Source organism: Aythya ferina, assembly GCF_964211825.1.
Source record: "Aythya ferina genome assembly, chromosome: 16".
Classification (NCBI taxonomy): Eukaryota; Metazoa; Chordata; class Aves; order Anseriformes; family Anatidae; genus Aythya; species Aythya ferina.
Genome location: NC_140315.1, coordinates 7,130,763 through 7,157,688, shown reverse-complemented (window position 1 = coordinate 7,157,688; position 26,926 = coordinate 7,130,763). Strand labels below are relative to the sequence as shown.

The following is a 26,926-nucleotide window of genomic DNA, read 5'->3' as shown; positions in this document are numbered from 1 at the left end:
TTTATTTTTCTGCTATCATTTATAGATCAGTCTATTTGTATTAACTGCTTTTGAATTCTGTTTTCCTCCTCTGCAATATGCTCTGTTGACTTCAAATTGAAGTGAACTCAAGTGCTTCTAGGTGACACATTAGTAGCAACTGAGGCTGTTTTAGATTATTGATAATAAAATTTGTACATACATATGTAGACGAATATATATGCATTTGTTCTTGGACGTATACTGCAAACTGATTTAGTAAAACAACATTTGATCAAAACTTATGAGTGAATTGTAAAATTCCAATTTACTTCAGCGAGGTTTGGATTGCATCCATATTATTCCAGGAATGAGAAACCTCGCTGGCAAGGCCAAACCTAAGAGCTACTGCCCACCTTAAATAGGAGGGTAAGCACCCAAAGAGGACATACAATTAAACATGACCTTAGTGAAGCACAATCCTAGGTTGTTATGAGAACAAGTGGAGATAAAACCAATCATGATAGGTATACTCGAGGAGAAATAAAGCAGCTTCTAGTTGCCAGGGCCACCTGGAACTCCTGTCCAAGGGAAGCTGCGAGGTGACTCAGAAGAAGAGCCACCACATCACTTATGTTCAACAGGCATAGACTTTCACTCCTTGTATATCAGAGCTCCTCTCTTATAGGGAGGTTTCAGCCCACTGTAATTAGATTCCACAGATTTAATCCCCTGGGAATGTAGCAATTACCATATACCTGACAAGTGCTAAATGCTGCATTCCGAGGGGATTATCACCTCTGGCTGAACAGAGAAAAAAGGGGAGGGGAAGAGAAATTTCCACTTCCCCATGGGGTGGGGAGTATGATGAAAACTGCCTGATTTGCTGCAGCTGCTCGCCCACTGTAGGGCAGGAGGAAGGAGCAGGGCATCCAGGAAAAGGCATTCCTGAAAAGGACCAGACAAAATGTTTATCTGTAATAAAAAGAATAGAGGTAATGCTGTACACATGGGTTGCTCTTCTCTGGTTTTGTGGTGCTTGCTCCAGCAAGGTGTGTGTTTATAGAGGGATTCTTATTAATACTGCTATTACACAGAGCAAATACACCGCAGAGTAAGTGAGATTAAGACAATTGGTCTAATAGACTTCAGAAATAAGTGAGATTAAATGAAATGAACAAAATGTAATATTGGCAAAGAAGAGGCATTTGTGCAGTGGTTTTGCACCCTGTAATAAACAATGTGCTGCAGCTTGTCAAAAAGCATGCTTTGTATAAAGCCTCTCTCTAATTCTATTGCATTATCTTATCTCAGTTATTTACAAGATTCACAGTGATGTTGTGAGAGCATAACTCATTGTCGATAAACTACTTGGGATCATCAGATAAAAGGCATAATTTAGCAGCACGATAATAGGCAGTAACAACAGACGTAGCATTTATGTATGCCAGTGTTCGCTCTGATTCTGAAGTGTTCTCTGCTGGTGCAAACAATGTTGCTCCCAGCGAGGCTACCCCAGGCCAGATCCCACCCCAGGTAAAGGTCGTCAAAGTGAGATAATTTGATTTGATTAAGAGGTGATCACCTTGCTGTTGCAAAAACTCTAGGACTCTAAGGAGCAGAGCAGGGTAGGACCAGCTTTGTGTTTCGTGTCGATGACAACACTTTGTCCCTTGGAGCGTGCTGTACGCTGTCTTGCTGAACTACTTACGCTTCCTGCCACACCTCACAGCAAGTCGGAGTATAAAGAAATCGCCTGCCATGCAGCTACACTGCTGCAGCAACAGCAGCAAACCCCTCCCTGGGAGGCACTACCAGACTCTTTTCTTTTCCTAGAAGCAAAAAATTACTGCTCTATTTAAATGTATTACATATAAAATACAAAGAATATATATGTGTATGCATTACTGTGGAGTAGCAAGAAGAAAAAAAAAAAAAAGACCAATAAAAGCGAAACCCTGTAAGTCATGGTGAGAGTCCTTCAGGTCAGAGGGAGAGCAACTGCTGGCAGCCTGGTGCAGGGCAAGGAGAACCATTGCTGGGTGTGAAACCATGCTCCCACGACATCCCTTTATCATGCTGTCATTCAGTCATATCATTCTACTAAGGTTTTAACACAGGTGTAACAAATCCATAGTGGTATTAAAAGATCCACACAGCAGGTGGATGCCTTGGAGGTGGAGGCCCAGCAGTGGCTGACACCAGAACAGTTCATGGCTGCCTGGCTTTGTAAGAGCCTGGCTTGGTCAGGAAGGCCAGCAAGAGCAAAGGGGGCATGAAGCCCTCACCCAGCTGCTGCCAAGTAGGAGCTGCACAGGCAGAAATATTGGGAAAACCATTCTGCTATCATGCTTTTATGTTATTTGGGAGAAAATCCAGCTCACCATACACAGATGCATATATGCCAAGAGCATATATGGATGCTGAAATGGTATTTTGATGACTTCAGGGTAGTAAGCTAAGCCTTTTGTTGGTCTTTAATGAAGGTGAAAGTCACCTATGTGTCTGTTTAATGCAGGCTAGGTCCATAAATGGTTTGTAATAGGACACCATCTGCATTCTTCATCACGTACAAATCCATTGTATGACTGAAATAAATCTAGTACAGGGCGTGGTGTTTCTGCATTTCCTAACTCATTACCAAGACTTTTAAGACTACTCCTGTCTTTCAGTAGTGTGGTAAACCTGTTTAAACAAACAAAAAGAAAATACTTATTAATTGGCTAATAATAACACGTCACAAAGATTTCTTGAAAATCTCACTTACTAGCACAAATCCCTTGATAGCAACAGCAATGTGTGCTTCTAGTTCTTGGAGCTTTTCTGAAAATTAGACTCAGAGGTGCTAATACAATTTCTATTAATATTCCCAGTGACCCCTCCCTGTTTTGTATGTGCTGAGGCACAACCTGCTAATTCTTATCTGTGAGACCCTTACACCAAGTCCCTCTGCTCAGGACCAATTCCAGGCATCAGTAAGGCACAAAGGCAATAGGAAGGAATGGGATGCAAAATAGGCAAAACAGTCTGTTTGACTGCACCCGTGTCAGACTGAAGGGAGGGCACAGCCATGCCGCCCCACCCCAGGAGAGATGAGGTGTTGACATTTCTGCTGGCAGCATCGTTCCTATCCCTTGTAGGCACCCAGTGACAGCAGGAATAGCAGGCCAAGTCATTCACAGCCCTCCTCTCCTCAGTCCAATTCCACCCCTAATTGTGAGAAAAGTACCCTGGCCTTGGCCAAACTGTGGTCCCACAATCTGGGAACAACACATTACAGGGTAGCCCATGCCACTGTGCAGTTTTGAGGTAATTTTGGTCCTTTTGGACTCTCAAGATCATTCCAGAGCAGAAGCCTGAGGGTCACCTGAAAGGGCACAGCCCCCACCAGCAGGGTGTGTTGGCCCCATCTGCCCTTTTTAAACCTCTGCTTTGTCTGTAACTGCATGTGAAATCTTGTCCCTGTTGAAATCAGTCTTGAACCTTCCCCTGACTTTAATAAAGCGAGGATTCGCTTCTCGGCTAAGAGAAAGAAAAAAAAAAAAAGTAAGTAAAAAAAAAAAAAAAAAGTAGGAAGAGCCTATTGACAAGTTAATCCTCTCAGTGTTTCTGGGCTGACATTAAAACTGTTGCAACCAAACCCAACCAGCTAATGACACCAAGTTAAAAACCTGTTCCTGTCTTTGCAAGCTGTCACAGGGCTTTGTCTTCAGATGGGGGGGGGGAGAAACTCTATGCTCGGCAAGTGAATGAGACACGTTCATGTGATCAGAATGATCAGAGCATGCAAAATAAATTAGAGCAAAACATACACTGAGGTCAAAACAACATAAAAATGAAAGCGCATTCATGTTCCTCATTTGCTTGACTCATTGAATATATGATTATGTACATGCCTGAACCAGACTGGTGTTATTTGCCTTACATGCTACAGAGTTGAATGTAATTACCTATACTGTTCCGATCAGCACCTGTTCTACAGTAATTCTGAATTAATGCATTAGCCAAAGCGCCAAAGAGATGAACAAGAATGTGAGCTGAAAACTAGTTGCTTCTAATTGTCATGAAAATAAATGTCAAAAGAACATGTGTTTCTACTTAGCTAACTCTGCTTACGAGGTTTGAAGCTGTTTTGTGTTAGTTTCTACCATTTAAATTAAATGTTTTGTCTCTAACATACTTGATGTGGCTTTAAGAAGCTGTGCTTCCCCCCCATCCCCCTTATGAATCTTAATGTTTGGCTGGATTTGTTTGTAGCATCAGACAAAAGACTCTGGCAGGCTGAGCCGGAGTGACATAGATTTTATGTTGAAACAAAGCAAAGCTAAAAAAAAAAAAAAATTAATTAGAGGTCATTAAAAACCAAACTTTTCAATGAAAGAAATACTGTAATGGAATAGTAATACTTTGGGGTTTAGGAGTTCTTTTAATTCCTGAAAGAGCTATTTTGCAGTGCCCCTCCTCCACTTCATCTCTGTGAATCTGCTGTGTTGCAGAATGAGTCAGCTCTGGAATATCCAAACTCCACAGCTGTGCATTAGCATTTGGGAAGAGTATCAGTGTGAGTTCATATTTTACATGTGGAATCAGTGACGCTAGTTTTCAAGCCATGAAGAAAGAACGGTTCAAAACACAACATGTACAGATAGAGCGCTTGCCCCTCAGCAGCGCTAACTTTCTAACAAGACTTTTCTACAGGTTTCCATGGGACAACAATATGGCCCATCAAGTCTGTCAAACAAATATAGCAGGGGCTATTAAAAGATTTTCTGTACACAACAATCTAGCATTTGATGTCTTAAAAAAGTGGATGTCTGCTCCTTTCTACTTTTTTTTTTTTTTTTTTTTTTTTTTTCTTTTCTCCTATTACTAATTCCTTGAGGCCATCTCATTACCAAAGGAACACTGCATCTTTGTTTCTTAAAGGAATGGAAGATCAACTTCAGTTCTTTCCATAACAAATGTATTACTAGAAAAGAAAAATACATGCCACTAATCACAGCACTTCACTGGATCTTGGCAGTGGAGTTACGTAGCCATGTTAAATCAGCAGTTCCCAGGGAACAGATTGTGACCCTGCTGGGTTCATGACCTGGAAGTGCAGAAGGAAACGGGCACACAAGCCCAGAGCAGGAATCACAAGCTGAAAGCTTGGAAACTACAGTTTTGCATAACCCCCCTAGTAACAAGAAGCACACTTTGTGTTTCAAGGAGAATTCCCTCACCAGCGCAGGCCCAGGAACGTGAGCAAGCCTGTGACAGTGCCAGGTCTGTGGGAAAGGAAGAGGACGCGGGAGCAGCAGGGGAGTCGGAGGACCCATACTGTGACCGTGGTGGCCCAGGGCTCTCTCCTGGGCAGGGGGACAAAGGTGACATCCCCACAGCTGAGCCATGGTGTGGGGCTCCCTGGCTGGGGCTGTCCCTGTGGGAGCTGTGCAGCTGCTGGCCCTGGTCAGCCCTGGGCAGCCCATGCATCGGCCTGGCCACGTGTGGGGCTTGCGGGCAAGGAAGGAAGGAAAGATGCTCAAATGTCCAGTGCACATCTGGGCTGCATCTGTCCCTGCTCACAGAAGCACATTTTTAAAATTTAGACTCACAGAAATGACTGCATTTATGAAAGCCATGTTGTGCCCACAGGGGCACAAGTTCTCTTTCATGTGCTGATGGGCTGAGTTTTTCTTAGGGGTTTCAAAGCAGATCGTCATGCTGGCATGAACTGATGCTGCATTTACTGGATGAATGTTGATTTACTCCACTGAAGAGCATGGCAAATTTACTTTTTAAGTATATATCATTAAGATTCCCAAATATATTAATCTCTGTATTATTGCATTTGGGAGAGATGCCAGGAACCTGCTTCTCACTTACGCAGCAGTGAATTGCCAGAGTTCTCACAGCAAACACATTTTTTCATGTCAGTTTGATCAACAGAAATATTGGGGGGCAAACACCCCTCAAAGTAACCTACAGGTACGGTCTCATTTTGCACATGAGGTGATAGAACAATCTCAATAGAAGTCCAGTTGTTATGTCAGGGGATAATTTTCTCAAAGACTGTTTTATAGCCTCCTTCCTTTAAGGTCTGATACATCAATTCTGCTGCACTGGAGATTTTAGCTTAGCTGAAGGAATTTCATACCTTTAATTTGAACCTTCGTATGTGTTCATTAGTGTAGTGCAAAACCAAATACAAAACATTTCATTTACTGGATAACCACACTGTAAACATGTTTTGCCTGGATTGTGATGGATGATAAGATCTACTGGCAAAATTATTTACAACAGGATGCCCAGTGAGTAATTCTTGAAGTAAAATCTGTAACATCATGCACACAACCAGAGTAAGTCAATTCTTAAGCTAATAAATTTGACACATTATTCTAAAGAAAGGCAGGTGAAAAGGGAAGACGTGGTGTCTGAGGACACAGAAAAGTTGCCTTCTATTAAACTACACAGGTGAGAGCAGCAATTTTCTGTACACCTTAGATGACATGAGTAATTCTGCAAGTGTCAGCTGAATTTATTGAGATTTACAGAGAATACATTTGTCTTACAAAGGGAAGGGGATTTAACATACACATCTCATTTTTCATGAGGGTTTGGAAGCCATTTTAAAAGTTGAATAAGTATCTCTTTAGTCTTTTTCCAGACTCTTCTTTTTATACTCCTCCTCCCTCCTTGAATTTGGCACTTATCCCAAAATGCACACCACTTTCAAGAGAAGGAAAACACTAACCCTGTATAATTTGAATAAATGAGCTCTACATATATTGCCACTTTTAGTTCAAATTATGCAAAAATCCAAGATAAGTGAGGCTGAGCATAAAAGCCCCTTAGTGTGTAATTATAAATACTAAAATGGCTTATTTTTCCAAAACAAGAAGAACAAGAAGCTGCTTTTTTTTTTTTTCTTTTTTTTTTCTTTTTTTTTTTTTTTTTTAATTTGCATACTCTGACGACTTTTGACCTGCAATAAAAATGCAACACAAGTTGGTAAGTGACTGAGTCAGAACAGGACCTTCTGTTTGCATCATTCCTGTTGCCTTCTGGAGTTTCAGTCTTTAGCTATTTGCTTAGATTTATAGTCATCTACTGAGCAGCTACAGTGTATAATCAAAAACCTCTTGTCTTTAAATATGTAAACTGTTAGATTAAAATTCTTGGGCTTCAGGATATACAGAAATTCCACGGGTCAAATTATAGATAATAAGTATGAATTGGGCCCTGAGATCCTTCTGGCCTGAATATGTTTTTTAAGCACAGCTGTAATAAACAAGTAGGATGCCTCCTGCAGCACTTGGCTTCCAGATGTATGCCCAGTGCAGTATCTCTTTGGGGAACAAGCTCACTTACAGCTCTGATGAGTAGTGTAAGGAAAGAGAAAACAATATATGCATAACTTCAGGACTAAAGATTTTACTCAGCCTTTGTTCAAGATAATTCATGTTCTCTTCTATTTCTGTTTCACTTCTAATTTCTAAACTGTATGGACTGTCATTAGAGAAACTGGACTCAGATATTTCAGTGTTTGAGGATAGTTGAGTGAGGTACACGCTTTTCTAGTTATCAGTCTTCACAAACAAAAATGCCCAAATCTGTAGGTTTTCAAAGCATCATACAGCTGTTCATAACTTCTATAGGCATTAAGCTGGAAAATACTTTGAAGATCAGACTCCAGTTCTTTTTGCCTGAGAGCATCCCTACACTTGACTTTACTACATGGATGAGCAAGGCGGAGAGCCTGAACTGATGGATCAAGTCATTGCTCCCACCCAGCAGCCACATGAACATCTGAGCACCTGTTGATTCCTGAACCACCCTGGTGTTCAGAAGTATGTTTAAAGGAAAATCATATTTTCTAAGGAAAATAGCCTGGTAAATGTGTTAATCAGAGTAGAAGGGGGTGGTAAGGACCTGGAGGCAACTGTATTTTCTCTTTTCATATAAAGAAGAAATAGCAGTGGTGTGGGGAACATAGCTATTGCAGAACTGGCTCACATCTCACTGTTCTGTAACCATCTCACTAGTTTCAACATATTTACCCAACTCCTGACACATTTACCCACATTAGTGCTGAAATATGAAGGCTACAGGTAACACAAAAATTAAATGGCCAGTTTTTCCTACATTTCTCCAGTCTCTCCCTTTTTATTTTACAAAGCAAATAGCTCTGGCTGTTGACCTGAGTGGGACCTTTGCAATAGTAAACCCTCCCCCTGTGCCCAAAGTTCCTAGCACTGTGTCTGGTCCCAGTTCAAATAAAAAAGAATATAGAAAAATTTCTTGTTCCATCAGACCCTGGGAACTGCTGAAATGAAACAGGGAAGGGGACATGGTGCTATGACAGTAGCTGATCACTTCCTAGCATATTTTTAGACCTGCCACTGATTCAACACTGCTTTAGTCACAATAAGACCATGTGGCTTGCCCAGACTGAATTTATCTTTTGGCCCACAGAACTGTTCCAGCTGACCTCCCCAAAGTAGCTGCAAGGACCCTCAGAGCCACTTGTGGCCATCAACAAGCCACTGTGCAAGGAGCCAGAGGTCCCGATGTGGGGCTATGTCCTGGACAAGCCCTTGAATACCCTTCTAATGTGTCTGTGCCCTCAGAAGATGAGGGGTGACACGTTGCACAAAGCTGGGAGCCTGCTGTACTCCACGGCCAGGTGGGCATCAGCTTCCTGTGAAAAAATGCACGAATGAGGCAAAAGGCATTTGGTGCACTTAGATGCAAGATCAGATTCATTGATAAGGCAAGATTAATATGGAACAAGCTTGGAAACTGTTGGACTAATCCTATTTCTGGTTCATTTCCACAGTCACAGAAGGGGACAAGTGGATCCTTCATTTAAATGAGTTGACTGAAGTCTGGCAGCATGTTGTTACAAGGCACATAATTTACAAGAACAATATGTATTTTAGATCACATCTTTATTCCACATTGAATGGTAATATATGAGTACCTTTCTGTGGAAATGCTATGTCTTTTAAAATATCTGTTAATTTAACTTCTACTGTTATACATTATGGTTGTTGTCTGGTCTGCCAGTACACTGGTTTCATTCTCTGTATTCTAATTTTAACTGATTATAAGTGAGTGGGAAAGTGCAAGTCCTCCACTTGAAATTCAAAAGAAAATAAATGGATTTTTTATGGCCTGAAGAATCTATTCATTACTAAATCATTTATCTTTGCAGAAGGATTGCCTATCTTCAATATGCTTTTCTATTTCCCTAATTTTATTTCTCAGTAAGCACACACTGTGCTTACAAATAAAGCTCTATTGCACTTCCACTGATAGGCTTTGCTTTTGAAAGACTAAACAAGGCTATAATTAACAATATTAAACAAATATCAAAGGTTGTATGTAAGGCATGGACATGGCCGTGTCTTCCCCAAAAGTGAAACTTGGATGAAAACGTAAAACAACACTGTATACTCCTGGGATTACCAAAGGCATATTGCACCAACGGGAAGCAGAGCAGAGATACACATGACCTTTAAACAGACTAGCTTGTTCTTTTTGGCTTACTTCAAAGATTTCTTAAGGGGACGAGAGAGAGTCATTAAGAAGAAGGGAAGGGAGGAGAAGCATTCAGATTGTTTAAATTGCTTTTTCTTAATTCCAAATTGTCTTTCTCTAGTGGATCCTAACTTTATTACTTATATTGCATTTCGAGCTGTGCAATTACATTCTTACCTTGAACAAAGAATGAACTTTGGACGGTATTTTGAAGGGTTTACAAATAAAGTAAACAGCTCTGTTGCATAAAAATGTGCATCTGAGGCAGAACTTCCTTCTTCTCAGATTAGATACATTCATGTAATTTAATTTGTAAGATTATTCAGCTGCTATTTGAAAATATTTATTTTCTGTTTGTGATAAATAAAAGGCTAAAATTCACATAGAAACCCCACACATAATTGTTAAACTTTTGTGATTCTGTTAAAGTTACAGAGAATACTGTCTTTACCAGTTCATATATTAAATATTGGCTTTCAGTTTCAACTTGAATTGCTGTCTTTGTTCAGACTGGACTATCTCCAGATAAGTTATCTAGTTTAGTTATTACTGCATTGTTCAAGTGGTGCTTAACTGTATGTTTTACATTCAAGTGTAGGAAAGTTAGGGGGGGAGGTCTGCTAATTTTATATTTTCACTTTAAAAAAAAAAGTCAGAATTTTACATACCAAGGTTAAAAATTAACAAATTAGAATGTTGGACTTTTAACTCAGTAGTCAGAGCCAATTTAAGGTTGAGATATATTTTAACTACAAGATTGAAAAAATATGTGAAAATATGATAGCCACTTCCAGATGTAACACTTCAAAAAATTTATTATAGTTGAATTATTTCCTATTGCAAGCACAAATGAGATATCTGTTACCTTCATATCCACAGATACTGTATGTAGCTAACAGAGTCAATGTGGTCTACAAGGTAGGATTTGCAAACATTTGCAAAGAAAGTTTGCTTTTTACATTCAGTGTTTGTGTCCCATTTGTTTTGCTATTTGTGAGCACTGTCATGAATGTGTTGTTCTTTGAGAAGCTGAGAGATGGGGAGAGAGAGCGGCTCTGTCCATTATTGAACCCTACCAAGTAACTTGGTTATTTACTATTTATTATATTTTCACATTCCAATTATCCAGTTAGGGTGAAAAAAATAAAATAAAACAATAATAAAAACATAAATAAAAAGTCATGTCATATGACCCAGGTCTTAGGGGACCAATTGTACATGCCAAATAATGAACACTGAAGGGAAAAGCTTGGGAACAATTAGTTGGTTGAATTTGGTTTGAATAAATAGTTGGTTAATGTCTAGATGGTGATTGTGTTCTGCATCTGCATATGACCAGAGGAAAGAAGCAAGAACAGCGCTCTTCTGTAATGCACCCTCTGGGAGCAGAGGCAGAGGACTAAACAACCTACTGCGTTATGTTTTAATGTGCTCTATCTGTATTAGTCAAAACAATTGGGGATGCCATTCCCAAGTGTTCAGAAGTCAGGACATCCTTTATCTTCACACACCCAGCTGGCTTAGAAGTCCTAAGATTCTTAGAAAATACAACCATTATTGATTTGTTTTTAGCTGTCTATAAATCTCAATTTTAGCTTCCTCTGAAATAACAAATATACTTTTTTTTTTTTTTTTTTTTTTAAGGAATTTAAAATTTATACTTAATCTCTAAAAGACTCTGATAGATGGAGCTTGGAAAAATAAAATAAAATAAAAATCCAGGAATTTATCAAGCATTGCAAAACTGACAGGTGGAGAGCATCTCCCGGCAGCTTCCCTCAGCCTCTGCCAGGACTGAGCTGAGTGCCTGCTTAGCCATGTGCCACTGCAGGTCAGCATGATTATTATCTGTATGTTACAAGATGAGCAAACTGAGTCACTGAGTTAAGATCAGAACACAGGAACTTTGGCTTATTGCTGTATCTGCAGTCTCCTCGACTAGACTAGACTATTACTCTATAATTACATGTATAAATAATATTAGACTTTGACACATATCAAAATCATCTCTAGACTTGCTGCTTGGACCTGGATGTGAATTTTACAGTTTGTCCTTGTTCTTGTAGAAAGTTGAAAGAAAACCCTGTGCCTTATGACATGAAAGGTCCAAATGGTAAAACTGTTGTGCTGTATGCCAAACTTCTCCAAAATGTGCTGAGTTCCTTTTCCAGACCTTTCTCAGAGCCAGACTTTTGCAGAAGTTACCCTTTGATGTGACAGCAACAGGTACTGTGTAAAAGCCTGAGAAAATCAGAGGAGGGCACAGAGTTTTGGGACGCTGCTAAACCTCACAGTTCAAGTAGTTTATACATCTGGCAGAAATAATCGTATGGTGTGCAGAGGGCAAGGCAGAATATTGGCCCACATTAAGGTTATTTTTAGGCATATTAAAACCTGGTTGTCTGCCACCAAAATTAGTGGGAGACTTGTACTGTGTGCCCCACTGCACTCAGAGATCAAAAGAGGCTTTGGGGCTGCTTCAAAAAGGTCCACCCTTCCTCCCTCCCCCAAGTCATAATTAGGTCTCTCTCTTTCTCTCTCCTCCAGTTGTGGTTGTTCCCAAATTTGCTGACCTCATGTAATTCCTAATTTGACAAGCTGGCTTTTTTGGCTATTTTTGTCATAACAAGTTCAAAACAGAACAGCCTGTCTTTAGAAGCCTCCATTCATAGGAACGTTGGGACATTTCATGCAACACAACACCACAGCAGAGGAAACTCAGCTTTGTCTCCATGACAAAATAAATGCTTGCAAAGACAGCAAAACAACAGGAGGGGAAGCTGCTTTCTCTTTGTTCCAAAGAATTTTGCCAAAAGCACAAAAAAAAAAAAAAAGGAAAAAGAAAAAAAAAAAAAAGGAAAAAAAAAAAAAGAAAGCACCTTGGGGAAACAAAAGATGAACTTGTTAATAACAGATAAGTTATTGGCCTTGCATTTCAGGAGAAAACAAAGATTCTTGGATGCCTTCTATTTATATAGCTAAAACATTTTCTCCTAAAAAAATGTACTGTTTAAGAGTCAACCATTCAATAGCAGGAATTACTAGAATGCTGATATGTTGGAGTTTGTTGTTTTTTTAAGTGGAAAGTGTTTGCTTTGGAATTTGTTTTGAAGGGATTTTTTTGGAACAACGAGAGCTGACTGACGTCCTGATTTTTTAGGCTTTTGCTTTGTTTGGCTTCACTAATATACTTGTTTCACTTATTTAACACTTATCCTTTTTCCTACATTAGTTGCTTGGTGACTGGTGTTACTTTCCATGTAGCTCAGAGTTCGATAGGATTTTTACTACTACCCTAAAACAGACAAAAAAAATATTTATAACATATGTGGGAACCCATTCACCTCCTCCTTCTCCCCCTCCTGATATATGAAAATTAGTCAAAAGACTTGAACCAGCCAACAAACTTCATGGCAGGAGACACAGCCTTGCTGGGGCAAGGACTACCTGGGAAGTGTCCTGTTTTTCTTGCTAAAATGTATTGGAAAAAAAATGCAACTCATATTTAGGCAAAGACCTAGCTGACGAGAAGAAACTGCATCCATCTTACTGCCCTTTGTCAGCACACAGACATCACTGATGAGTCAGGAACTAGAATAGCAAAATAATAGCAAAAATCAGCAGTTGTAGCAGCAAAAATTATAGTAACGACTTAGCCTTGTTTCAAGTTATACTAGCTCTGTAGGAAGGAAAAAACACAATGCATGACCAGTGCTGAGCACCTTTACCCCACTGCAGTTTTCCCTGGGAGCCTCTAATAACAGTACAAGCAAATCACACTGATAAACTGCTATGCTTATGCTGGCACGAAAGCTGTATGTGGAGCAGACCCAATCCCATCAAAGTCAATATGTATGCTAATTGACAAAATACTTAGTAGGATCTTTAGGATAGAGGCAGCTTCTGGGAACCTGGGAAGCAACCTAGCAGGGAAAATAGTGCCTGTGAAGTTCATTTCTATTGCCCCTGCTGGCTTTTGTACAGCCTGTGGCCCAATGTTCAGCTCTGCTATGAGTAACTCTAAATTATGTCTGTGGTTCTGGTCCCAAATTTAGGCTGTCTTTTTTAAATTATTCCCAGAACATCTGAAGGGAGTGGACTTTATCTAGTCAAAAAAGAAATAAAAAAGAAAAAAAAAAGCAAGCTTAATGCAGGTAATACTTTTACTGTCAGCTCTTAAGCTACTATATCTAGTGGCCCTGCTAGTCTTCTGGGGGAAACCACCCAGAAATGCAACATCTTCAATTGTTTTCCATTTCTGAGAAAGTAGACCACAGGACTTACTGTACTTATTGGAATTGTACTGCTAAAGATCATGGATGGCATGATATGAACCCACAGCAAACCTGAAACCACAACATTTCCCTTTAACAAATAGTGCAGGATCTGCTGGATGGCCCTGAAGTTTCCATGGGAATTTTATTGGAACTAAACAGGATGATTCATGTGAAGAAAAATGCAGTTTTCTCTCATATAGTATCTCTTTTCGTGCATTTTCTTTTGTAGGAAGAATTTATCTGGTTTAACACTGGCAAGCAAGAGTATTTGGACCTTGTTATTGCTTATGTTCTGGCTCCATTTTTTCCCCTTATCCACTTGTACAAAAGATAAGAACAATAAACAGAAAATAGACCACAGAAGAGGAATGCTGTATTTATCTTGCCACTTAAGTAATACCAATCTGCTGTAATTAAATGATCAATGAACAAAGGGCTGGTTGCATCTATGCAGCAGCGCAAAACCAAATCAGTTCTGTATTGTGTTTTGACGTTGAAATCATGCCCAGTTTCTGTTCAATTTCTTCTAGTAAAACGAACAGATTTTTGTATTATTTCTAACCTGCCTAGATTCACTTGTGATTTTTTTTTAATTCCAAAATATATTTTACAGATTTGTGAGTCTGTAAACTGAATATAATGCAACCCACTGGTGTCACAAAGCCACAAAATAAGAGACTAAAACCTCTGAAATAAAATTCAGAATATTATAGTATTCTATTGCTGTAACAGCAGGCTTCTCTCACTGTTTCTTCTGACATTGTTCCAGAATCTGCCAAAACTCATAAATCAGAGGCCATAAGAGCTCTGAAGCTCACTGAAACTGTGGTATGCTTTTTTCTTTGTTTGTTTTGTTTTTCTGCTCCCGAAGAAAACATTTCATTAATGTTTTTAACAAATAAGTGTATAATGTAATGGCTGATCCTTTGTTATTCAGTCTCAGACCTGGACCTGCTTCTAGTAATACAGCTTATTTCCATAAGCCAGAATTACAGGTCTGGCCTCTTGTAACATACCTAAAACCTGAGAACAGTTTATAACAAGCAGATAGCTTAATCAGAAGCTTTATGACCTCCTGAATGCAATATAAGGTGCATCTGCTTGACTGGAAGGGGATTTAACTTGTTAACTTTCTTTTTTCTTCCTTTTTTTTTTCCTTTTTTTTTTTTTTTTTTCTTTTTTCTTTTTTTTTTTCTTTTTCCCCTTTACTGTAGCTGCTAGCATCCTGCTCTAAAAGCAGTGGTGCAACAATAATACAATGGTAGAAACTGGCATGGGAAAGAACTGAGCTTAGAGGTGGGACTGCTGTGGATATACATTATAGCTAGCTAGCCCAAGTAAATAGCAAATCTAAGGCAGCAGAAAATTCAGAGAATTTACCAGTAGGACCACTATGGACACTTACTTAGGAGCTTTCACATCACACCTTCCAGCTGCAGGGTAGAGAATATCCCTAGCTGTTAACATAAATTCACATGAAACTTCCTGTTTCTTGGCAAAATATCCATTTGGAGTCATGTTTTCCTAGAATGTTTTGATTTGCTGTTTGAAAGTTATTTACCAGAGTGTTTTGGAAAACTTGCATGAAAATAATAATAAGATTTTTGCCAAATGATCACAATCTGCAGCATTTGATATTTGAAATGCAGTTACCAGTTATTCCACTAGATCACCATTTTATCAGAAGTGATGTGGCAGTTGGTGAGTTTGGTTAGCCCCATGCTTCAGGAGCCAAGGGATCACTGAAGACTTTCAGTTTCCCTGGATAATTTAAAACAATTTGAGCTCTCATAGCAGGGCAGCTAGAAAGCATGAACCAATGAAGTTCAAGATACAAAAGGATCCCAAACTTATCTTTTTAAATATCAGTTATTTTAAGGCATTCCCATGATTCTTCAGGGTCCAATGAACCAATTTTAATCCTTGAGGTCTCCAGTGCTAGAACAAAGTCACCTAAAATCTTTCCTGTTTGCCATCTGAAAGCCACATCCAAAGTCCATTAAAGCTGAAAGGGATTGATTTCATTAACTTTTTCAGACTTTGGGGTAGGATTAGAACCCCAAACATACACAAAAGTTTCAGTGCCATAGGAGAAATCCTGTCCCTTTGGCTTTGGTGCAGACAAAATTTTACCTGATGTGCCAGTGCTGTCCTGAGCAGGAATGCCTTTTTTCTGAGTTAGGACTTAAGTGCACAAATCTCCGACACAAACACTAATGTGTGCCAATTTTAGAAACTTTTAACTTTTTCTCTGAACATTTGTTCCCTAACTCAATCACACATATGTTCTCAGAAAGCAAAAGAGAGATGGGATACAAGTAGTGCCAAAGGGAATGTGTTCAAAAATTTCAGCAAATATTAACAGAATGTATTTATTTATTTGCAGTTCCTGTCTGTCTCAAGCATTAGCAGCAGTAATAAAGAGAAATTTCAAGCACAGCCAGCTCCTGATATCATATCACTAATCGTAGTGTTTATTTTTTCCCATCCTTTCCAGCTCAGATTAATCACTGTAGTATATAGATTTAAAATGGACTGTAATTTTATTTTATTTTTTTTTTCCCAACAAAGTAACTACTTAAGGCAGTTACATTACGTGTGCTCCATATTGTTCTAGGCTGAGTGAAAAGAAAACATGAGTGAAATAATCTTTTAAAGATCACCTCTTAAAATAATGAAAATGTGAAGTTATCTCAGTGGTTTGAGCATGTTGTTTTCATAATTGGATGTTTTGCATACTCCCAGCATTTCAAATATGGTTTTAAGTATAACAATATATTTTTAAAATCTTTGTCCCATTTGGTGCACAACCACTTGCTTACTCAGCTTTATATTGATTGGTCAGATTGCTGCTTGCAAATTTGTTGTTTAGCCGCATCTGTTATTTTTCATAGATGTTGTTAATCCCCTGTAATTAACTCTTGGGAGGCCTGATTTTCTCAGACTTCAGGCTTTAACAGAGACCGTTCCTTATCTCACCGGAGGTGCTCAGCGCCAGGCAATTCTGCATCCTAAGAGGGGTACACTGAGTTCAAAGAGGTTTTATTAGCTATGAAACACTAATTGGATTTGTTGGAACTGATCTTAAATTTGTATATAATCAGATGTGATTAATCTTCTTTCGATATATGCATGTGTGCAGTATCTGAAGACTAATGATAATCTATTCAATGCTATTATAAATAGCAAAGTACTGATCATCTCTGAAAGAGGCTTCCTTCTCCCCAGCCTGTTCAAATTACCCTTTTCTGTATAAAATAGAATCGACTTTTATAGACCAAAAATTGATAGTCTTACCTTACAGCTGCATCCAAGCATAAAAAACAGCTGTTTTGACTAAGGAATACTTGCTGTAGCTTTATGAGAAGGATTTTTTACTGAACAATGCCCTGAAGAGTTCTTCCTGGGTTGATCTTTATAGGAATCATCCTTTATTTACACCAAATCCTGAGAGACCCTCAGAGAGTCCAACTCAAGAGATATAGGGGTGCTCAGGAGCCCTGAGCTGCCTCTCAAACTCTACATGGTCGCCTTACAAGGTGCTAAAATTTTCAAGAAATATCAAAATGCTGATTCCTTATGGGATAGATAGATTATCTACCTTTATGGGTAGACCTGCTCAGGTAATGTGGCATGCCACAATAATCCAAGTCTGTGTTGCGCATAATGAGCATTGTACCTGAGAATGATACAATTATAACTAAAACTTCACTGATCAAGTAGAAGTAGTGTTTAAATATAGCACAATATAGCACATTACTTTGATAGATATTGAGTCTATATCCTTGCAAAAGGAATTGGTCAGAATTGTTATATAGCGTCAAGTACTAATATTTAATTAGTACTATTAATGTAGTTAGATTAAAAATAACGTGGAAGATTCTCTGCAGGCATAAACATTCATAGTTTCATTGAGAACCAACAAGTTGTACTTGTTTACACCAGTCCAATGAATTAAACAACTCAATGTAATAAAATATTTCCTACAAAACAGTCTGATGTGAATACCGTAGAGCACAGCAGAAGCCAGAAAGAGAGAGTGTAGGGCTCAGCCTCCAACAGACTCTAGTGTGACCTCCACCAGGAATAAAGCCAGCCTCTGCCTCTACTGCCAAGAAAGTCTGCTTTTTTTGGTAAGACTGGTGTTTCAATAAGGTAGAACAGACTTTTTTTAACCAGAAAGAATCTTCTTTAGAGTGATTAGGGAGCAAGCACTGGAGATAGTCTTGGACAACTATGAGCCAAAGGTCTTGGTCAATTATGAGACAAACAAGAGTCAGATGCTTTTACCCTGAGAGTAATAGGCTGACAATCACTGAAAAGGGAATAATAAGAACCAGGAGGGTTGCCTGGGCATACTGAGTGAACCAAAAAGAAATGGGACATACATCTTCTACCTCCCCATCTTCCCTGTCTCCAGTTCTCTGTGTCCCCTTGCTTCAGTGCAGGCTGGATCACTAAAGCCTGTTGTTTCCATTATTTTAATCCACAAACAATTGTACAAGCAAAGGCAAATGTGCAAATGAGCTTTCATTTGGCTGCAACACGTGCTTTCATTTTGGGAAGTTAGGAAATGACCCAGTGTGTTGCAACAGATAGAAGTAGTGCAGGAAGAGAGGTGAGCGCGCACGGCTGGCAGGGTGACTCCTGCTTCTCCACACAGCAAACAAGCCAGGCATGCTGGTGGCATACAGTATTTGCAGATGTAATGCTGCCAGGTATTCCAACGGGGCTTTCTACAGTACCCACTGGCAGATAACAGACATTGGTGAAAGTCTCCATTTTTTGCTGAGGACTCCGTTCTGCCTGACAATATTGTGGCTTTACCGTAATGACTGAGCCCTGAGTTTTCTCACATCTGTGAGGAGCGCTTAGGCATTCAAGATTAAAAATAAAAATAACACTCTGGGCAGGATTTTAACATTTTTTAAGAGAGTGTGGGATGATGGGTGGGTGGATTAGATAGTAATCAGTTGAATAAACTCAGTTGAGCTTTGAAAGTTAAACTTCAAGCTATACAGGAAGATTTGCATGGTGGGACATAACAAGTTTAATTGTGCCTAGCATGGTCTGCTTTTATTAAGGTGTACTCATATAAATGCACTTTTATACAATCATTTTTATGAAGTATCCAAGTGCTTTAAAAACATATACCTGATTTAATAATATGCTTGAGAATTCAAGAGCTATCATTGAAAGATAGGAAACTAAAGCACAGAAGGTTTTGGTTAAGTAGAACAAGAACAAATGCCACTTTCAGGAATTAAGTGACTGAAATTTGTCTTATTGGTTACTGCCAATGTAGTGGGAAGCATTTCCTTACAAATATAAATGTCATTACAGAACATAAATACCCACTAACAAACACATAATATTTTGATGTGATAAGGCTTGTTTCCCTTTGTTACACATTTTGCATAGAAGCACGCACTGCATTTGTGCATTCAGATGCTTATGCTATACTTAGCAGAATCTTTTATCATACATTCTTTTTCTGCCTGTCTCTTTCCCCATATAAAGATTCAAAGAAACATCTTTCCATAGCATGAAAAGAAGTAAATAATGATATGCTATCGAGGAAGAAGTGTTCTCCTAGAGGAGACAGTTTCTTTTCAGAAACACTAAAGCCAAACCTCTATTGAATTCTTGCTCATAGCTTCATATCATTGCCTTTTTTTTTTTTTTTTCCCCCTCTGCCTAAAATTGCTCATGCTGACATGGAATTGTACAATGTGCTTTACAGTTGTACAGTCTGGCATTTATTCCTGAAAACTGGGGAGATTTAATTTCTAATGCAAGCATGTAGATCACAATTTAGTAGGTGACTTCTTAGAAAGAATTTATTTTGTTTCATCGGTTTATGGGTCTTGGAACTTCACATAAGTCTACAGTTCGTTTCACCACATACATATGAATTTATTATTGAGGATGCATCTCTGCCACTGACGCATAATCAGGCTGGGTAAATGTTCTAGTGGAAACAAAATATTCCAGGAATCTTAAACATTCAGTAGAAAGATAGGGTAAAGGGGCTTTACTAATACCAGTGAAAGAGTGTGGTACACTAAGCATTTCCAGTAAAATAAAAATATGTTTATGCTAACTGCAAACTATGCATTTTCCTTAATAGCACATCCTTTCTTAAGCCCAGTGGAAAACCAGGCAATGTTTTAAGTTTGCCAGATGTGGCAGATCTTTACTAAATGTTGCATTGCACTGTTACAAGCCCTTGCTTGTGTTAACTTGTTGTGTTTGAAAGCAAATTTGCAAGCAAGTGGAACTTGTATCCCTATCTGTCAATAATTCCTCATCACACTCAACAAAAAGTCACTGCTTTCCTTTTTCCCCGCCCCCTGAATGTGAAATTGCAGTAAATCAGTCAACAGCACTGTTTAGCATATAAAGCAGAAAACTTCAAAGCAAAGCAGCCTTTTCTCTCCACCTATGAAATTCCAGACCATGCTCCTAAATTCAAGGAAAACTACTCGTCCTTTCTACTTACAATTCAGAAAGCCTTGGTGATGCATATTAAAGGGCTGCTGTCAGCTTACATTGTTTAAAAATGGACTGATTAAAAAAACATTTGGGTAAAGCACCCTTTATATACTGTGTGAGAAACATACTCATCTGGTAACACTGCTCTCTCGCAGCCCGCTGAAGCCTGAATTATACTGGCTGACAATCCATTCCAAATCTTAAATATATGATAATTGTTTGACTTTAGGAATGCTATTTCAACATTTTATCCCCTTTTGCTAGGATTTTCCATAACATTTATTCAAAAGAAGCGCAGACGTGCTCAGTCCCACTCCTTGTCTTTCCATGTACCCATCTGTCTAGTAGTAAATCTTTAGCTTTGTAGATAGCTCTAGCTTTCTAGTTTTGAATCTCTAGTAAAATTATTTTTTCTTCCAAAGTGCAGAGGAAGTCTTGCCCATGTTTTTACAGCACATTATATTCATCTTTATCTTGAATAACATGATGTTACACTGAGGTTCTATTTCTTGTCCAACCACAAAAGAAACAAACAAACAAAACTCTTATCCAGCTTAAATGATACTTTCACATCAGTATGTCTGACAGTTATACTGTATGTTTTCTCCAGCAATAGAGTTGGCAAGACATTCCTACCCCTTTTCCACCCCCTTCCCTCCACACTTTCCCACCATTGCTGCACTTTACCACTCTGTAAGTTATATAGATAAAAAATGTCTGTAAGCTTGTGTTGTAACACAGATCATCCAAATTCCCCAGTAAAGTGAATTTCTTCCCTGAAACAAACATATCCTCAAACCACAGCTTGAGAATCCTCCCCCCTGTCCCCACTGCTAACCATCCAGATAGCTAAGGAGAACACAGTCCTTACCAAATTAAAAGATGGCTATTTTCTGCTGCTGAAATTAATTTCTTTGCATGGAATCAGCATGAGGTCTATGCAACTGCTGAACCCTGATTATATTAGATTTCTTCACTCTTATTTTAACCAGTTAATTATCATGAACAATTTCCCTCCTGCTTCGTTGTGTGTGTTTAAGAGGTGCAGGAAGTAAAGGTATCAAGAATTCCTGCCGTTGCACCGCAGGCTTCTGCTGGAGAACTGCTTAAATCTGGGCTTTATGTCTACATTACATTAACAAACCTTGCATTTGGATGCATTGCCCTTTCCCAGGATCTCATATGTAACTTTCTGTATGCCTGATCCACACTCACTGAAATCAAAAGAAAAACTCCTGTTGACCTTAGTGGTTTTGAGGCTGTGCCTTGGGCAGACTGAGAGATGTGGGGGAAAAAAAAAGAAAAAAAAAAAAAATCATTACACTAGGGGCCTAAAAGGAATATGCTTCAATATGTCCTCTTTTGAAAAAAAAAAAAATAAATATATATATATATATTAAAAATAACAGCCTGAAAATCAGAGGTTTAATGGGGACTGTGCTCTTTCACTAACATACCTAATAAACTCAGCATGGTTCAACATTCACATGTACTTATTCATAACAAGTAGTACAATGTTAATCATGGCTATCAATGCAAACAAATCCTACCTGCTACTCACAGGGCTGCACACAGAACTTGTTTTCTGAACAGCATCTAAATTAGCTGGATGCTGAAAGCCATAGATGAGAAATTCAGAATTATTAGAGTCAAGCAACACAGCTATGTTTGTGCATTTGTTTGTGAAAGTGAGCTTCAACAAGGGTAAATGATGCTGGGTTTAGTGAATTAGGGACATCACCAAATCTCTAAGCAGGCAGTATGAAGTAGCAGTTAGACCAGTCTAACAAACTACTCTTTTTCATGCCAGTTAGCCATTAGGCTAGCTTAACTGTAATGTTAAATTGCACTTTACTTACTGCGTATTTTAGCCTATACAACACAATGGGATATCAAGATAGTAGATAACATACAGTTATAGCAGCACTGCTTCAAGTTCAGACCATACAAGTGCCTGAAGTCCATGTTTCAGAGCTTTACAGTTATCAGTACCTGAATTAACTAATTCAGGTGAAGTGAGGGTTAGATATGTCAACACAGCCTGCAATCATGCCTTCAATTGCAATATAGACACAGGCTGAGGGCTGATGTTCAGAGCAGATACAGGTACTGTAGCAGTTTAAGAAGTTACTGCCTCCAGCTGTTTGCAACTGCCCAGCTTGTGAGGTTCCCACCTTCCCAGCAAGGCAGAGGAGCACGGGTACAGGTACCTCAGCACTGGGTGGCCTCCAGTGGAGGCTGTTTCCCTGCTGGAGGACGGACAGACCTCCATGCTTCTGTGTGCCCAGTTAAAGATGTGTATATTTCAGTAAAATAATTTCAGCTGTGGGAGAATGTTCTTAAATGACTGCAGTGGTATTTGTTGTTGAGCCATAGCACTAGCACCAACAAATGCTGGGAGAAAACCTCATTTATTGGGATTCGCAGGAATGGTGGTGCCAGCTGTTATACAAAATATACCAAAGGAGTCTGTTTTCAAAATACACCAGACCAAATAAGTCCAAGAGTTCAGAATCTTATCTTTGATGAAAAAGAGCTGCCTAGTGATTCACTCCATTGTCATTCTGCAAAATGTTGCTCTTGGTACATATCTGTGTGGAGGAATATACAAACTGCTCGGTGACTCATTGTGTCTGTAAAGAAAGGTGAGTACAGCTCTTGTGTGTCTGTCTGTGACTGTGTGTGCAATACAGACTTCAGCAATACTTACTGACAGAGACGTTTTAACCAAAAAAAAAAGTATTTCCAATACACTACACCCTATTGCCTAACAAGTTGTATAATTTCATAAGCTAAAATCTGTTTGTAATCAAGTACTTCTCTATCCATTGATCTTCTTCCTTAAACTAATCTCATGTATGTTTTAAAAGAACTCTGAATTATTTTTCTTTCCACCACATTAAAAAGGTACATGAAGATTTTATTTGCTATCCCACTGTCTTGGTAGTTTTTAATAAATCATAAATATTTGCTTTAGCAGATGGTGATGTTTTATTCTTCATCATAGATCCTTAAATAGGGTAAGATGATGTTGTCAAACCCATGGGAATTAAAGAACAAGTCAGACACACAGTAAACCTTATGGTCTGTGACAAATCAATACCTTTCTTAATCTCCATAAACATGGGGATTTCTACCATAAAAAGCTAATACTGGGAATTCCTGATCTCCCTTCTGATTTTGATGCTGAACTACAAGGACAAGGTCTTCATTATCTCTCATTTTGTCATTCCTTGTTTGTACAAGGAAATTGGTTATGAAGCAGCTCCTGTGCACTAAGCTAACAGGATGCTACTACCCTATACTTACATCCTAATGCTGATCTGACATGTGGGTCCAGACCACTGTCTGCTTCTGAGCAGTGCTCCATCCCAGAGAAATCCAAATCAGAGTCTTAAATCTTACTGCTCCCTCATCCTGAGAAAGTCTTAGCACCACTCACAGAGTAACCAATGACTTCATGGCTATCTCATTAAACAGGATACGTTCATCAGCCATCAGTTTGATCAAGAAGTCTGTCCCCCTCTCCAGTTAGTTTACAAAGTTCCTACGTGCAGTGCAAGTATTTTGCCATCAGTATCCCATTCTCTTTAACCAACCTGAGTCAGGCCTACAGCCTGTGCTTTTTTCTATGTCATCATCAAAATGAAACATTTACTCTGCATTGTAGTTGATTGCAGTGGCCATTAACTATTACGATCTGGATTAAATGCAGAAGCCAAATCAGCATGAGTAACTCTTTCCACCTGGGATAAACCATCTGCATTACCCAAGCAGGCAGTTTCAGTGGCTTCAGTTTCAGTGCAGCATCCAGGATGACAAGTTCATTTTTCTCAAACCACAGGTCCACACACTACTTCTGCTCTTTTAAACATCAAGAAGAAGGCAGTTCACAAAGCTGTTGCCAAGTGAAACAAAGCGAACCTTTCCCATGAGTGCAAACCAAAGGTTAAAAAAAAAAAAAAAAAAAAAAAAAAAAAAGGAAAGAAAGAAAGTACATATATTTGTAAAGTGTTGTTGTTGTTTTAAAAATACTTTTACCAGGTATGCTACATTAGCCTTTGGACTTCTCTTCCCCCACCCCCAGGTTAGATGTTCCCAGGATTAAAAAAAAAAACAAAAACCTGAAATCATTGTTCAGTATATTAAAGATAGCTAAAACCATGGCTAAGGATTGTAAATCAAAGACAGATTCCCATTCCCCTCACCTAATCCTTCTCAGAAATGGGAGAGAAAAATCTGATGGTGGGTGGGCAATAAAGACCAAAGTAGAAACATATTTTCTTACTTTGTTGGATAAATGCCAAAAACTTTTGATTGAGCAGCTCGGTGCTTTGCAAGACCCTCAGTCAAATGCTTCCTCACCCATCTGCCAGGGAAGTTCCAACAGTTTTAAATTGCTGAGTGCCATCAAATTAATGCAGCCTGGCAAACCCAGCACTGTAGGATGCTAAGTACAGGTAAAAAAAAAAAAATCCTTCATTTTAGGAGTAAATGCTTATCAATCATTCAAAACTCTGAATGATAAAATATATTTTGATCTAATAGTCAAATGAAAATAACCCTGATAGATCTGATCTTCTCAGAAGTGTAATAATGGGGCAGCCACCCATGAGGTACAGTTTGGAAATAGTTACTGTTGGTAGAATTGTACCACAATAAAACCTTGCCCACATACACAATCCAACAGGCACTGAAGGAGTGGTACATGGGCAGACCCGCTCCTGTACAGGGGCTGAGAGCATCCCAGGGGATGGACATGATGGAGAGGTGCGAGGGCCTTGGCTTCCCTGGTCAAACCTGGCTGTAGCTGTGGATTACAGCCGTAAATCTTTGGAAAGCTGGAGCAATAAAATATATCAATTCACAGTTCGATGTACGTGTCTGACACTGGCCATCAGCAGTGACACACAAAATCAACCAGTTTATTACTTAGACTTCCCCCACACCCTGTAAGCAAGAGAACTTTGAAGTAATTTGCTCACGGGCAATATTATCTTTAAAGTCTGCTCTGAACTCAACTCATTCATGTTCTGTTCCTATGTGAACACTTTAAATACAGCATATAGGTCTCACTCTCCCCTCCCCAAAGTGACAAACAGTAATGATGGCTTGTGAAATCCAATTTTGCATTTTACTTCAAAGCGTTTTATTTCATAAGCTCCTGAAGCTTTTTGTATTGATCCCAGTTAAGGTCATCTATCTGCCAGTTTCTACTAGCCTTTTCTTCACTGCTGACTGTGGCAGGTCTGCCACCGAAGAAAATATGAAACCTGACAAATGAAAACATCCAGAGAACTTCTGAAGAAGTTTATACATCTATGTTCTGCAGAGAAAGACATAAATCCAGGTTTATGTAGTGATACATTTTAGGTATAAAGAGACAGCTAAAATGTACCCAAATATAGACAGGACCAAAATGAATGTACATTCTATTATATATTTCTCACAAAACAAGCTTATATACATTTTACAGATGATACAGCTTAGACATGTGAAAATATAAATAGATATAAACCAAAAAAATAAAAAAATAAAAAATTTCAAGCAAGCAAAATTTAAAGTCTTCTTAGACATGTATGTCCTGAGAATATCTTCCAGGATATATAAAAAAAATAAATCTTTATATGAATTATTACCAGTGCTACTGAAGGACCATACCAAATTGTTCTGACTTCCCAACAAATCAGAATAAAATGCCTTTCGAACTAGATGGCAATCCATTGAATTGGAATTATAAATTAGGGCTCCAACTGCCATGTCTGGCAGAGATTCAAACCCTGTAAAGTCACCTTCTGAAACTGGGCATGACCTCTGATTTCTAAGTGAAAGGTGTAATGATTTGGGCTGCTTCTTTTGGTTTCTCTCATGTGTCACAAGAGCTCCAAGAGGGAAACTGGAAAGGCAGACTTCCAGCACACCAATTTGCTGATGTCCTACTGCTAGTAGGAAATGAACTCATTGTAAAACAGCCCCACATGGGTCAGCAAGGAAAGGCTCTGGTACTGCCAGGAGAGAGGGCTGAGTGGCAAACATCAAATCAAACCTGATCCTTTCCAACACAAGGAGCTGAGCTCTGGGGTGCTGGTTCACATCTCATCCCTGTGACTGCACAAACACACCGTTGCCTGTTAGATCTCTCTTTTTTTTTCTTTCCATTGGGAAGACAGGAAATGAAAAAGACAAGCAGCAAAAGTCTTGCACACAAAAGAGCCTGTTTCAGCCCACTCCTACGCTGGCTCCTCAGCTTTTTAGTAACCCTACTGCCAAGTTAGTTTTAAAACACTTTCTGCTACTTCAGTTTCCTAACAAATACTCTTGAACCGGTGTGAATGGGACCAAAACACCACCATTCAGACCAATGATGTGTCTTTCAGTTTGTCTAGACATGATGCGTATTGCAGCTATGTGCAACTGCCCGGTGCAAATCACGTTAGTGGGAAGATTTGTGAACTAGGGACTTTCTCAAATGCTAGCAGTAGCTGAAATTATGCTGGGGTTTGATAATTGGGGGCCTGAAAGCAGGAAGTTCATCTTAAACCTGAAAGATGAGACTTGGTGTAATTACTATTTGTGGCTGAAAAGGCTGTAGAGAAGAGATATTGGTTGGATCATAAGAGGAGAGCCAGGTAATTAGAGAACAAAGTACAGCAGGTGGGAGAAAGTGTTAT

At 39.0% G+C, this 26,926-nt stretch overlaps 1 long non-coding RNA gene across 1 annotated transcript in view; it reads right to left on the bottom strand.

The window, feature by feature from the left end:
• Positions 1-6,457: 6,457 nt before the first annotated feature.
• The window catches only part of LOC311445699, a 75,909-nt gene continuing 55,440 nt past the window's right edge, over positions 6,458-26,926 (bottom strand). Inside the window, exon 3 of the long non-coding RNA XR_014698589.1 lies at positions 6,458-8,641. This is a non-coding gene — a long non-coding RNA (uncharacterized lncRNA). The remainder of the gene's footprint in view (positions 8,642-26,926) is intronic.